Raw genomic sequence first — 12,082 nt, forward strand, 5'->3', positions numbered from 1 at the left:
GCTCAAAGGACCCCGCCCGCTGCATGAGAAACCCCAGAGGAGAGACCAACATGCCATTGATACCACATGACACAGCGGGAAGGCAGGGCCGCACACGCTAATCACCCTCCTTTCCCTGAGCACGCACAGATTAGTATAATCCCAAAGTTTCAGCTGGAGGAAAAAAGAAACCCCTGCAGCCTGTCTTGGGAATTAGCAGCATGTGGGTTGCTCCCATCCTCGGCATTCACACAGCTGCTTCTAGGGATGTTAAAAAACATTTATTTGTGTAAATGGTTACAGGTTAAAACGCAGGGGACTGGGAGGAGCCAGTGCTCATGGAGAGATGGCTTCCCACATGTCCTGGGTTTTGCCTGCCCACCTGCACTGCTGCCGATCATACAGAGGCAACAGCATGGGGGAAGATGGGGCAGGCAGCTACGTGGGAGCTGGTGCTTGTGGGGAGCTGGCTTAAGAGGCAATGGTTTTTGCTGTGTTTTTGTACAGTGCTGGACTCACTCTCAGCTCACAGTAAAGATTGATTTGTAACGCCTGAAGGCAGAACAGGAGGACATGGAATGGCTGTCGGCTTTCCTGTGTGCTCTAGGTAACTGCTTTGCCTATTTACAACTGAGCCTTGTCTTCCATCTGCCCTCCCCGCCCCCCACGCTACTGCCTCTTTGGAAGGCAGCAGGGCGGAGGGTTCCCCATGGACACCAACTCCCGCCTCACCTTGCTGCCTCTGTATCAGGCAGGCTAACATCCCTAGCTGCTTCTCTGATGAGCCATCAGACGTGTTGCCTCCTAGGGAGCCACTTGCCACAAAAGATTTAAACTTCCAGTTTCTATGTATCCTCCCATGAGAAGTGCCACACTCTTACAGCAGACTGCAAAGCACGGAGCCAATGCGAGGCACTGATAATTATCAACACCCATCACAGTCAATCCTAAACCATTTCCAGCACGGGACTCTACATCCGACCCACTGGACCAGGCAGTGGCTGTCTTGCTGTGGTTTGCACAGCGCTGGAATCCCTCTCCGCTCATAATAAAGACTGATTTGTAAGGCCCAAAGGCAGGACAGGAGGGCATAGAACGGCTGTCGGCTTTCCTTTGTGCTCTGTATTGACAGTTCATAGCCAGCAAATGGCAAACCAGCTTCCCTGGAAAATAAAAATAAAGGCACCCAGCTGGCTCAGGGCATGAGCTTTGGTATCTCTAGTGCACCGGTTTCAATTTAACTTCAATAGACACCAAATGTCACTGCCTGACATGATTGCTTGGTGGTCCATGGCATGAGTCTTTGGTCTCAGGCCAGCTCCTTCAGAACTCACCCCCTCAGAAAACCTGCGCTCCCACCAGGCTCTCACGTCTGCAGTCGCGGCAGACATGCCTGGGTCTCGCTCCACAGGAGCTCCCCTCTCATCAGGGCCTAAGTACAGTGAGCGCTTTGCTCTGTGCTGGGGAAAGCCACAGCCTGGGGACACCACACCCTACTGTCTGCAAGGCCGTTGGTCTTGCAGAGGAAAACCCATCAATGAGAGGGAGAAAGGGGGTCTGACACAACAATAGCAAAGACTGCCTTGGACAGGGCTAGTCTCTCGGAGAAGGCCGAGGATGAAGAAGCCAGTGGGAGCCCTTCATGTGTAAGGGCATCACCTGCAAATTCCAAGAATGGTTTCAACCACGAATTCCTTTACAGAGCTAAGAAAGCAGCAATCCAATTGCTTCCTAATCCGCCCTCGAGAGTCAATCCTGCCAGGCAAAGGGCAGGCTGACAAAGTGACATGGGGACTCTGAAAGCCAGCTCTGCTCACTTGATTATTCCAGACCCATGGGGTCCAACCAGTTCTGAAGCAGGAGCCACTATAATGCTTGTTGCTATAGTGAACTAGCCACACTCCGCCAGCCGAAAAGCCACATGTGGCTAGTGGCTAGCGTGTTGGACACCACAGTCCTATTGTGATATCATCTGGGGAATCTGCCTGGTTGCTGAGATATTAAAGCAAAGGTGGGAAAAATTTGGGCGGGGGGGGGGGGGCAGGAGCCACCGACTGACAGAAAAATCAGTCGGGGGCCACACACAAGTGAGAAGCCACTCCCCCCCAACCCTCACTGATGTGGACCCCAACTGAGAAGCAGCACTCCCCACATTCCCCTTGCACACCAGAGCCTAAGGGGGCCCAGGCTTTTAGATTTTGTGGGCTCCAGCCCCACACTAGGGCAGCAGGAGGGCTGGAGCACCAGTGCAGGCTCCACAATGCTGGAGGGGAGCCCTGAGTCTTGGGGGCTGGATCCAGGCAAGCGAGCCACCACATCTGGCATCCGGGGCCTTTGGTTCCCCACCCCTGTATTAAAGGGAAAAGCATGAGAAGTGGGTGGTTAAATAGAGAGTTAGATAGATAAGGAGTGTGCCTGGGGATAGACAGACAGACCAAGACAGACTCCCATTAGAATTGCGGAAGGAGCCACTGACGCACAGATACCAGGGTGATGGGTGTATCAGAGACACCCAGATAAGTCAGACAGATAGATTAGCCATAGATTCCTCTCAGTTTGCAGTAAGGTTTCGGAGAGTGATTGCTAAAAGTGACTGGTATGTTTCTGGTTTCTCAACCATCAAGAGAGGGAAAGCAATGGTGGGAGAAGTGGAGCCAGGCGGGTAAATAGACAACCCCCCTCCATCACCCGTCAGAGCGCCACAGATTTAACCTGCTGAGTATATGTGGGTTTCAATGTGCCTGCAGCTCAAATCCTGTCACAACACGCCTGACTGCACCAGAAAGCCATTCCCTTTGGTTAATCCACCTTCTGGCCCAGTGGCAGTGCCTCTCTGTTGGAGCCACTCCCTAATCCTCCTGCCTTCACTCAGAGGCTAGAAAAAAGCTTTGGCCACCACCCCTCTGTTCCTAGGATGCAAGAGTTCCAAGAGGGGTTCTGGGGGCCCAGAGGCAGAACACAAGGAACTAGGTCACTGACAATCCACAACAGAGATTTCACTCTGCAGGTCACCTCTGCTTCATGCCTCAGGTCCAGGGGCCAGGTGAAATTCGCCTCCCCAGGCCTGCCACAGGCGTGATGCGTCCGCACGGAAGAAAAGCCTTCCAGCGGGACTTTGCAGTCATGAGCTCCTGTGCTTCGCACCAGGACCGCGGCTCTCCTGGGCTTTGGGCTGGGTCTAGTCTCTTTAGAGTCTAACCAGCCAGGAGCGCACTGAGTGAGGAGCCCCGGCTCTGTCACGTGTTGGCTCGCTCCTCTCCCGAGGGCAGAGAAGGGCTGGAGGTGAGTGGCTGAATCCATGTCTACTTGCTCCCTCGCCCCCGGGCCTGGGAGAGGCGGGCAGGGCGCAGAAATGCGCCTGGCGCGGAGAGGAGCAAACGCGGGCCAAGCCTGCGCCAGAGCCACCCGCGCGGGCAAGGGCACGGCCTGAGGGTCACTTCGCACCCCTCCCGGGCTGTTCCCCACAGCTGCGGCGTGCGCCCAGCCCGGAGCAGATGGCAGCGGGCGCTCCCGCAAGGGCGCCCCGGTGCGCCCTAGGAGCCGAGCCCCGGGATCTCGGGGAGCCCGGCGGGGATGCCGGGAGCGCCCGGAGGGGGCGGGCTGCGTGGCCACCCCCGGCTGTTCGGTCTCCCCGGCCCTCGGCGCGGGCAGACGGGACCCCGGTACCTTCCGTTCGCGTCCCCGGCGGAGGCGCAGCTGCCGCGAAGGGGCTGGTCCGGTCCGTCTCCCCAGAGCGCCGGGGAGTGCGGGGCGCGGGGCTGGGATTGAGCGGAGTCCCGCCGCCCCACCCGCCCGGAGGGAGGGAGCCCGGGCCGCCCCCCGGCCCAGCGCCAGCCCCTGCCGGCGTCTCCAGCGGAGCAGCTCAGGTTCCCTCCCACCGCCCGCCTCCTGCCCGGGCCCGGCCCTTCCGCGCCCGGCCCCCGACCCTGCCCTGCCCCGGGGGACCCGCTCCCTGCGTCCCGCCCGGATTCTGAGATCCGCTCCCTGAGCTCCGCTCCTGCCCTGCACCGCCTTTGGGAACCCCCTCCCTATGCCCCAATCCCGCCTTGGCATCGGGGGGCCTGCTCCCTGCTCCTGCATCCCCTGGTACCAGGGACCCACTCACTCCACCCCACTCCTGCACGGAGCAACCCGATCCCTGCACCCTGACCCGGCATCAGGGGAACAGCTCCCTGCCCCCAGACTCTCTCTTATGCCTGTCATGGAGGGACCCAAACCCACCCACTCCAGGGGAGCTGGTTCATGTGCAGGGACTGGAACAAAGGCACGAATGGGGGCAGCAGGTGGCTAGTAAGAGCCCCCCCCCCCCCACAGCTCTGCTGCCCCTCCCTGAAATCCCATTGCTCCGGCATTGGCCAAAGATCCAGGCATGGGAACAAAATGCTCCTTGGAGCCTAGGCAAGAAAACTGACTTCCTAAGTCATGACAAAAGCCGGGAGGCCACCAGACTCGTCCCCACCTCACCACTGCACTGGGCATGGCTGCCCCTGCTTACAATAGCCAGTTTGGGCATAGCTGGAAGTCCCTCCCCCCCAGGAGCACATGGGCTATCAGAGCTTGTTCCGGAGGGCTGGGATCACTTCCCTCCCCGACTCCATTCCCCTTGTGTCAAGCCCAGCTTTGTCTGCACTGCTGTGCCAGGGAGCCCAGCAGATGCAAGCCATAGATCAGGATCCCTTCTGGACAGACACCTTGGATGGGGAGCGGGCGGGTGCTACTGCCAAGCAAACGGCAAAGCAGGACACTCGAGTTTCCAAGCCAATTAAGGCTCCTGTTTCACGTGAGTGTAGAACACCCATTGGTGGGTACTCGTGCTAGGGTGTTGCTGCTGCAGAGGAAGTTACACTAGCCACAGTACGGCATCTGCAAAGAAACCTATTGACCCCAAAGATGGTTCCTGTTCTAGGCAGGCCACGCCCTGGATGCTGTGTCATAAGCCTACCCAGAAAAAGCAATTGTTAGTTTACTGGCATGTGCATGTGCCAGGATTGTGGTGTGATGACTGCACCAGGATCCCTTTTCCTATCTGTGCTGCTGACTTGCTGTGTAACCTCAGGCAAAGCAATCGTGCCTCTTTCTCGGTGCGTAAATGCATATAATGCCTACTTCAATCAGAGGCCCTCTGCCCTGCCGTGCATTAAGCATTCTGGTATGGCAGAATGGACAGGGGCTGGAGTTGTGCAAAACATTATCATCACTATTAGTAGGCAATGCTGACTATACTTAAGTGTACCTGACACCTTCAGTGATAAGTCAAGCTCTGTGCAGATTAAAATGTGTATCCCCGGCGGCTGCGGATATCAACGGATACAAACCAGTATCCATTGAACCCCAGGGCTCTCCTGGGAACCTCAACAGCAAAAGCAGCAAAACACAGAGGTGCCTCTCCCAGAAGCAAGTGCCCTGGCTGGCAGTTTCTCTGACACGGCTGCCAGGCCCTGCCCCTGTCCCTTCCATGCAGCTGTCTGCATCTTCTGTCCAGAGATATGCTGTGCTGGTGGGCCTGTTGCCTGCTTCCCTGAGTGGAGTTGGGGTGTGGCACTGCCATGCAGGAGGAGCTGCTGGTGTAGGACACTGGCTTGTAGGAGCAAAGGCTACTCCATGGGCTGCTCCTTTCACCATGTGGTTCTTGGGACAGCCTTGTGAACCTGCGGATGCTAATTTATATCCATGAATATTCACATCTGCAGATATAAATTTGTATCTGCACAGGGCTCTAATTCTAAGACCCAGTTTTCAGTCACTAATAGCTTTGCCAAACTTCAACTGAATTTAACTGATTTTTTTTTAAGTTTTGGCTAAAATCATTTTACTGGCTAGGGGAAAATACATTCCTTTGTGTGTGTCAGAAAGACCCCACACTGCTGTTATGTTGGGAAGTTCTAGTACATCTATGCTTTGGAAAAGGCACTTGAAATGTGGCAGGGGGATTGTTCAGTTTCAGAGAAGTACCTTTTGCCATTGCCGTGAAAATCTACCATGTCTAACAGTTATTCACTTCTGAAAAAATATCTGTTTGCCCATGCTTAGTAGAGACTTGTTAAAGTTAAGCAGCTAAATTCTCCCAAGCGTCCATCTGCACTGAGCATGCTCCAACCCCTTGCAGTGCCATGTGTAACCAGAGTGTATATATACCATCACCTCAGAATGACTAAGCATGCTCCAGCCCAAGTCTGTAGAATCTGAGCAGAAATTTCCCTATGCAGAGTGGGGTTCTGGGACAAGAGCAAAAGCTTGGGTGGGTGGGGATTTAGGCACCTGGAAGAGAGTTGGATTAGGAGCAGGAGGAGACAGGAACAGGATCAGATGGAATCAAAACTGGGGGGAAAGGACAGGATTTAGGGATGGAGGAAGGATAGGAGCAGGTTTGGGGGGGGAGGGGACATGGATGGGAGGTGGAGCAGAGGGAAAATAAGTAGGCACTGGAGATGGGGAATAGTAGCAGGGGAGGAATATGAACAGAAGGAGACGGGGGAGCCTATGGTGGGAGGATAGGGCAGGAGGATCTATCACCACTAGAGAACATCACACACCCTTGAACTGACCCCAGCTTTCCTGAATCTCAGCATTGGTAACAAAACATGTAGATGGTGGTATGAGCTTCTGTGGGCACAACACACTTCTTCAGATGACTGGATTGTTGGATGTCTAGAACCAAAATAAAATAGGAGGGAGGGGGAAAGGAAAGGAAAAAATGAGAGTGGGGACAAAAAGAGGCAGTGGGTATATAAATATAAAAAAAAAACCAAGCTGGTATGTAACAGGCAAAACTGATAGTCTATAAGTACCTAAAGACTGAATAGTTAAAACAAGCAGCTAAGGACTGTTAGTTGGCATTTAGAAAGGAAGAGTACTAACACCAGATCTACACAGACAAAGAATCATTGGTACCTTCATTGGTTAGTTGGTTGATAATGTCCCAGCCATCCGGTATCTCCATTCAAACCATTGGCATGAGAATTAAACTTGTGAATGAATTGTAGTTCCAACCCTTCCCTGTGTATTTGGCTTGTGGAGTTAGTCTGTAACAAAACTGCAACTACATCCAACACTCCAGTCATCTGAAGAAGTGGGCTGTGCTCACAAAAGCTCATGATCCCATCTACATGTTTTGTTAGTCTGTAAAGTACTACCAGACCTTTGGTTGTTTTTAAAGTTTAACCTTAATAATGTTCTTCTAATGCTGTATTGTGTGCCATTGTATAGTACACAGCACATTACTGTGCACAGCACTTTCCAGGCAAATGCACGCTGATGTCCCAGCCCTCCAAGCACACTCGCCTGTCCGAAGAGAGGATTCCAGTGGCACAAATGGCGATTGTAACTGGGGCAGAGTGGACCTGTGTCAAGAACGTGTGCCCACATGGAGCAGAGCAGAGGCAGCCATAGCCAAGGCTTGAGCCACTGAGCCCATGACACTAGCCATTGCTGCAAATACATTGCCTGTGGATTTAATCATTGGGGCTGGTGCATAAAAGCAGCAGGCCTGACACATGGTAGTTGTTATATAGATTTTATTTTCTAGCTTGTTTTTTTGTAGTTATATAGCTTTTGTATCATAAACTTTGTTTTATAGCAGCTGCTAAGTATTAAAATATATTTTGTATTAGGCATCATAAGTTAGTAAGAAATTGTTTATAGAATTTTAAAACTTTTTAAGTCTTTAAGAAATCCTGCCTGTTACTTTGTATTTTGAAAATTGCTTTCTCTGACATGAATTGCCCTTTGTGTAACTGAGGAGTGCAAGAGACAGAAGATGCCTGGACCAGAGGGTCAGAATGGTTAACAGGGAGTTGTGACTTAGGCATTGGTCAAACTCCCGCTGGTCAAAGAGGGACAGAATTGACAACCCTAATGCAAAGGCTTGCACCTGTGAAAGAGCTAAACCACCTGCAGTCACTCTCAGGATAAAGTCATCAAACTACTGATGGAGCATGACAATGGAAGCAGCCTGGAGGTAAACACTATTTCACAATTAGAGGACTCCAGCAGGACACTGTAAAACCCATAGACTAAAATTGGGACTATAACTATAAATGTCAGGTGTGTAGCCATAAAGCTTTTGGTGACTTCTGTGAAGACTGTGTCAGAGCATCAATGCGTGACCAACCTTGTGCCTAGCCCAATTGGTGAGTAAGCTGTCTAAAGCACCAATAAGTGTGGTAACTAGGACACCAGCTGCAGGACTTGTGTGTGAATGAATGCCTATGCTGATTTCTATGCTGTATGTGCAATAAACATGGCATATTGCTTTTTCCCCTCTGAAGACGATCCTTTATGCTTCTTAAAAGCATAACAAAGCCAGGGTGAAAACTGAAGACAGAATCATTATTGAATACCTGCACTAGGAATGCCTTAACTACGTATCTACTAGGCCAACTCTTGTTTAAATTACCCTGGAGTAGGTGTTGGTAGAATCTAGTACATCACTTGCAATAGCCAGCTCTAGAGGAGCCTGTCCCTACCCATCAGACTCTTTAGGAGTTTGGATTGGCAGCCAGGATTTGTAAGTCTGAACACAGTGCAGCAGAAGCCTGAATGAAAACAGAGGTGGAAGAGCAAGCAAGGCCAGAACGTTTGTTTTGGAGAGTGTTTTAACCCAAGAGAACAGCTGGGAGCAAGGAGGATCCTGTGCAATAGGGCCCACCAGCTGTCCAAGTGTGGGGATGCTCCCAGCAGACTGGAGCCAGTTTCAGAACTGCTGTGTAAAGGCTGGGGCTACGTCTAGACTGGCATGATTGTCCAAAAATGCTTTTAACAGAAAACTTTTCCGTTAAAGCATTTTCGGAAAAGCACGTCTAGATTGGCACGGATACTTTTCCGCTAAAGCACTTTTTGCAGAAAAGCATCCGTGACCAATCTAGATGTGCTTTTCCGCAAAAAAGCCCCGATCGCCATTTTCGCAATCGGGGCTTTTTTGCGGAAAATAGTACTGCGCTGTCTTCACTGGCCCTTTTGCGCAAAAGTCTTTCGGAAAAAGACTTTTTCCCGAACAGGAGCAGCATAGTATTTCTGGAAAAGCACTGATGATATTACATGAGATGGTCAGCGCTTTTCCGGAAATTCAAGCGGCTAGTGTAGACAGCTGGCAAGTTTTTCCGGAAAAGCTGCTGATTTTCCGGAAAAACTTGCCAGTCTAGAAACAGCCTGACTGTTGTGAGTGTTCTTGGACTGGTATTTGCCACCAACAATGGGTCTGATTCCATTCAGTGCAAATGCTCCCACTGAGGAGTAGGATGGGGCCCGATCATGAGTGTGACTGTAACCACTATGCTTCACGCTCACAGCCACGCCACAGAATATTGAGAATCCCTAGGAACACATTTTACCTTACATAGGACAGCTGTGCTTGTCACCTTCAGAGCGCTGACATGACATCTGCTTTAGAAGCCAGTGTCTAGATCCATGGTGCCCTGCACACTAGCCGCATGTGGCTATTTGTACAGTTGAGCATGGCTAGTTGCCCAGCTGAGTTGAGTTAGTTGGTTACTGCTTCAGAACTGGTTGGTTACCACAGGCCTAAATAAAGTAATACTTATACCAAGATCAAGATGCAACACTTGCCTTTAGAGCAACTTTGGAAGTCCCAGGGGCCACAATGATACAGCACTTGCCGAGGGCCACAACTTACGTGTGGTTGCATGTATATGCAGATATATAGGCAAATATATGCAAATAGCTTCTTTCACACTGATGGGCATGAATAAAAAGTTTAAAGCAAGACTACACAACACACAGGCCCTATTTAAATCACTTCTGCTGATATTAATAAAATGCAATATTTACCTGATTTCCACCCCTATAAAGCACTTTCAATGAGCAATGACAATCAAGGAATTTAACTACTAAAACACATATCAACAGAAGACCATTACATGGACTACTTTTTTGTTCTGGCTCCCCCCCCCCCACGGGCTGTGTGTTGATCCCTTCAAAACCCCAAACTTCACTGTGGGCCGCAAACAAACAGGCTGCGTGTTGAGTAGCCCTGCTTTAGAGTAACATAGTATTGCTGCTGCCTATAAATGCTTCTGCTCCCCCGTTCCCCCCCAACTATCTTCAGTGAAGTCTCTCTTAATTCTGTGTATGGAGTGAGCAGGCTTGGGACTCCCAAAAGTCCACCAGCAGAGTCACACCCTGGAGGACGATCAAAAAATTATATATTTGTATTTAAAGTAAGCCACTTTGAAAGGTGAGCATATCCCTATCACAGGGTGTGGTCTGATCTGCATGCAAGGATACCCCAGCTGGGCGACTGGCCCCATTCAATGTTGTGGGTGGCCCCTTGGGTTGCAAGCTCCTGTCCATGCTATTTGACTGGGCATCTGACACACTTACAGGCTGGTGCTATAAAAATAATGCAAATGGCCAGTTGCTGGCCAAACCCACATTTCACCTGCCCAAAGCAAGGTACAGATTGTCAGGGGGAGATCTCCCCTCCACATTTGCTGACTCTTCTAGAATCTGTTTTCCTCAATACACTCATTTGCCCCCATCTGGCTGAGCTGGGGCCCTTCACTCGACCCTGAAAGGCCATAAATGGGCAAACTGTCTTCATTCCGTTTTGTGAGCGGTTTCATTCTGTACTGATTGATGAATGCTCCAAAATCACACCACTGGTGATCAGCGTTCTTTGTACGCTGAGCACTTGGGCAGCTAGCTAGCAGAGATTCAAATGCTGCCTAGCAGATTAGTAGAACGCCCACAGCTGGCAGCATGTGTTTGTACTGATGGTGCACATCTGCACATACGTTTATTCTGCACATGAATGGAAAGAGGGGGAATACTGCTGGTCAGCACATGAGGGCCCTCTCCCAGCCCATTTGCAAACATGGTTTGGACATACCCCTGACCCCGAATTCCAGTTTGTTGAGGCCAGTTGCCAATCCTACATAAGCTGATAGTTTGAGGCCACAGCTACATCCTTCAACATTGGGCTCAAAGTATGATATTCTTAGCCTGGACTGCAGACTGCACAGGAAGATTGGGGGCAGCTATACAAAGCATCGTCCTGATGCTGTACTGAAGCTACTTTAATAAGCCAAAAGGGCTGAATAATCCTCCAGATGTCTCAGCAGACTACCTAAAGCAACACTAAAACCATACAATCACAGAACACTGGAACTGGAAGGGACCTTGAGAGGTCATCAAGTTCAGTCCCCTGCCCTAATGGCAGGACCCAGTGGGCAAACCCACAAGATAACAGCCTGTCATGCTGGCCAAGGCACTTTGTTACTGGGGAAGCTTCTCTAGAAGCATATGGACCTTCTCCGTGGCTTGGACAGTGCTTTGTTCTGTAGCTCACAGGGGACAGCGCGGGCACTTGCCAGCAGCTTTACAATTTACTGAGATAACCAAGTATTCAGCTATGATCAGATGAGCATCTGGCTGGATTTTAACCCACCTTTTTTCTCCTAATGCTGAGCAAGTGGCTGAATCAGACTCCTAGGGCTGGAAGAGGCCTCAGGAGTCAATGAGTCCAGCCCTCTGCCCAAAGCAGGACCAATCCCAACTAAATCATCCCAGCCAGGACTGTGTCAAACAGACTTAAAAACCTCTAGGAATGGAGATTCCATGCCCTCCCTAGGGAATCCATCCCAGTGCTTCACCTCCCTCCTAGGGAAATTTTCCTAATCTCCAACCTAGACCTCCCCCACTGCAACTTGAGACCATTGCTCCTTGTTCTGCCGTCTGTCACTACTGTGAACAGCCTTTCTCCATCCTCTTTGGAACCTCCCTTCAGGAATTTGAACGCTGCTATCAAATCCCCCCTCACTCTTCTCTTTTGCAGACTAAACAAACCAAATCCCTCAGTCTTTCCTTGTAAATCATGTGCTCCAGCCCCCTAATCATTTTGGTTGCCCTCCGCTGGACCCTCTCCAATGCATCCACATCCTTTCTGTAGTGGGAGGAAGAGGGGGTAAGAACTAGATGGGAAAAGCAGAGCTTCATAACCGACAATGTAAATATTTTCAACATAGGATAGAACTCCAGGCCAAGTCAAGAGAGCCAAGGTGGCCTTTAACCAAAAACAGGCGGCAAAAAAGACATTAGGCAATGAGCCCTACTACTCTGTGCTTCCACACTGGTAAAAGTTGGTGGA

General features: G+C 50.9%; 1 protein-coding gene across 1 annotated transcript in view; it reads right to left on the reverse strand.

Annotated features, from left to right (window-relative positions):
- TRPV4 (transient receptor potential cation channel subfamily V member 4) overlaps positions 1-3,862 on the reverse strand; it is a 47,150-nt gene extending 43,288 nt beyond the window's left edge. Inside the window, exon 1 of the mRNA XM_075898842.2 lies at positions 3,646-3,862. The gene's annotated coding sequence lies outside the window, so the exon portion shown is untranslated. The remainder of the gene's footprint in view (positions 1-3,645) is intronic.
- Between the last annotated feature and the right edge of the window lie 8,220 nt (positions 3,863-12,082).

This window comes from Pelodiscus sinensis, chromosome Z (assembly GCF_052426305.1).
Source record: "Pelodiscus sinensis isolate ZL-2025 chromosome Z, ASM5242630v1, whole genome shotgun sequence".
Taxonomy (NCBI): Eukaryota; Metazoa; Chordata; order Testudines; family Trionychidae; genus Pelodiscus; species Pelodiscus sinensis.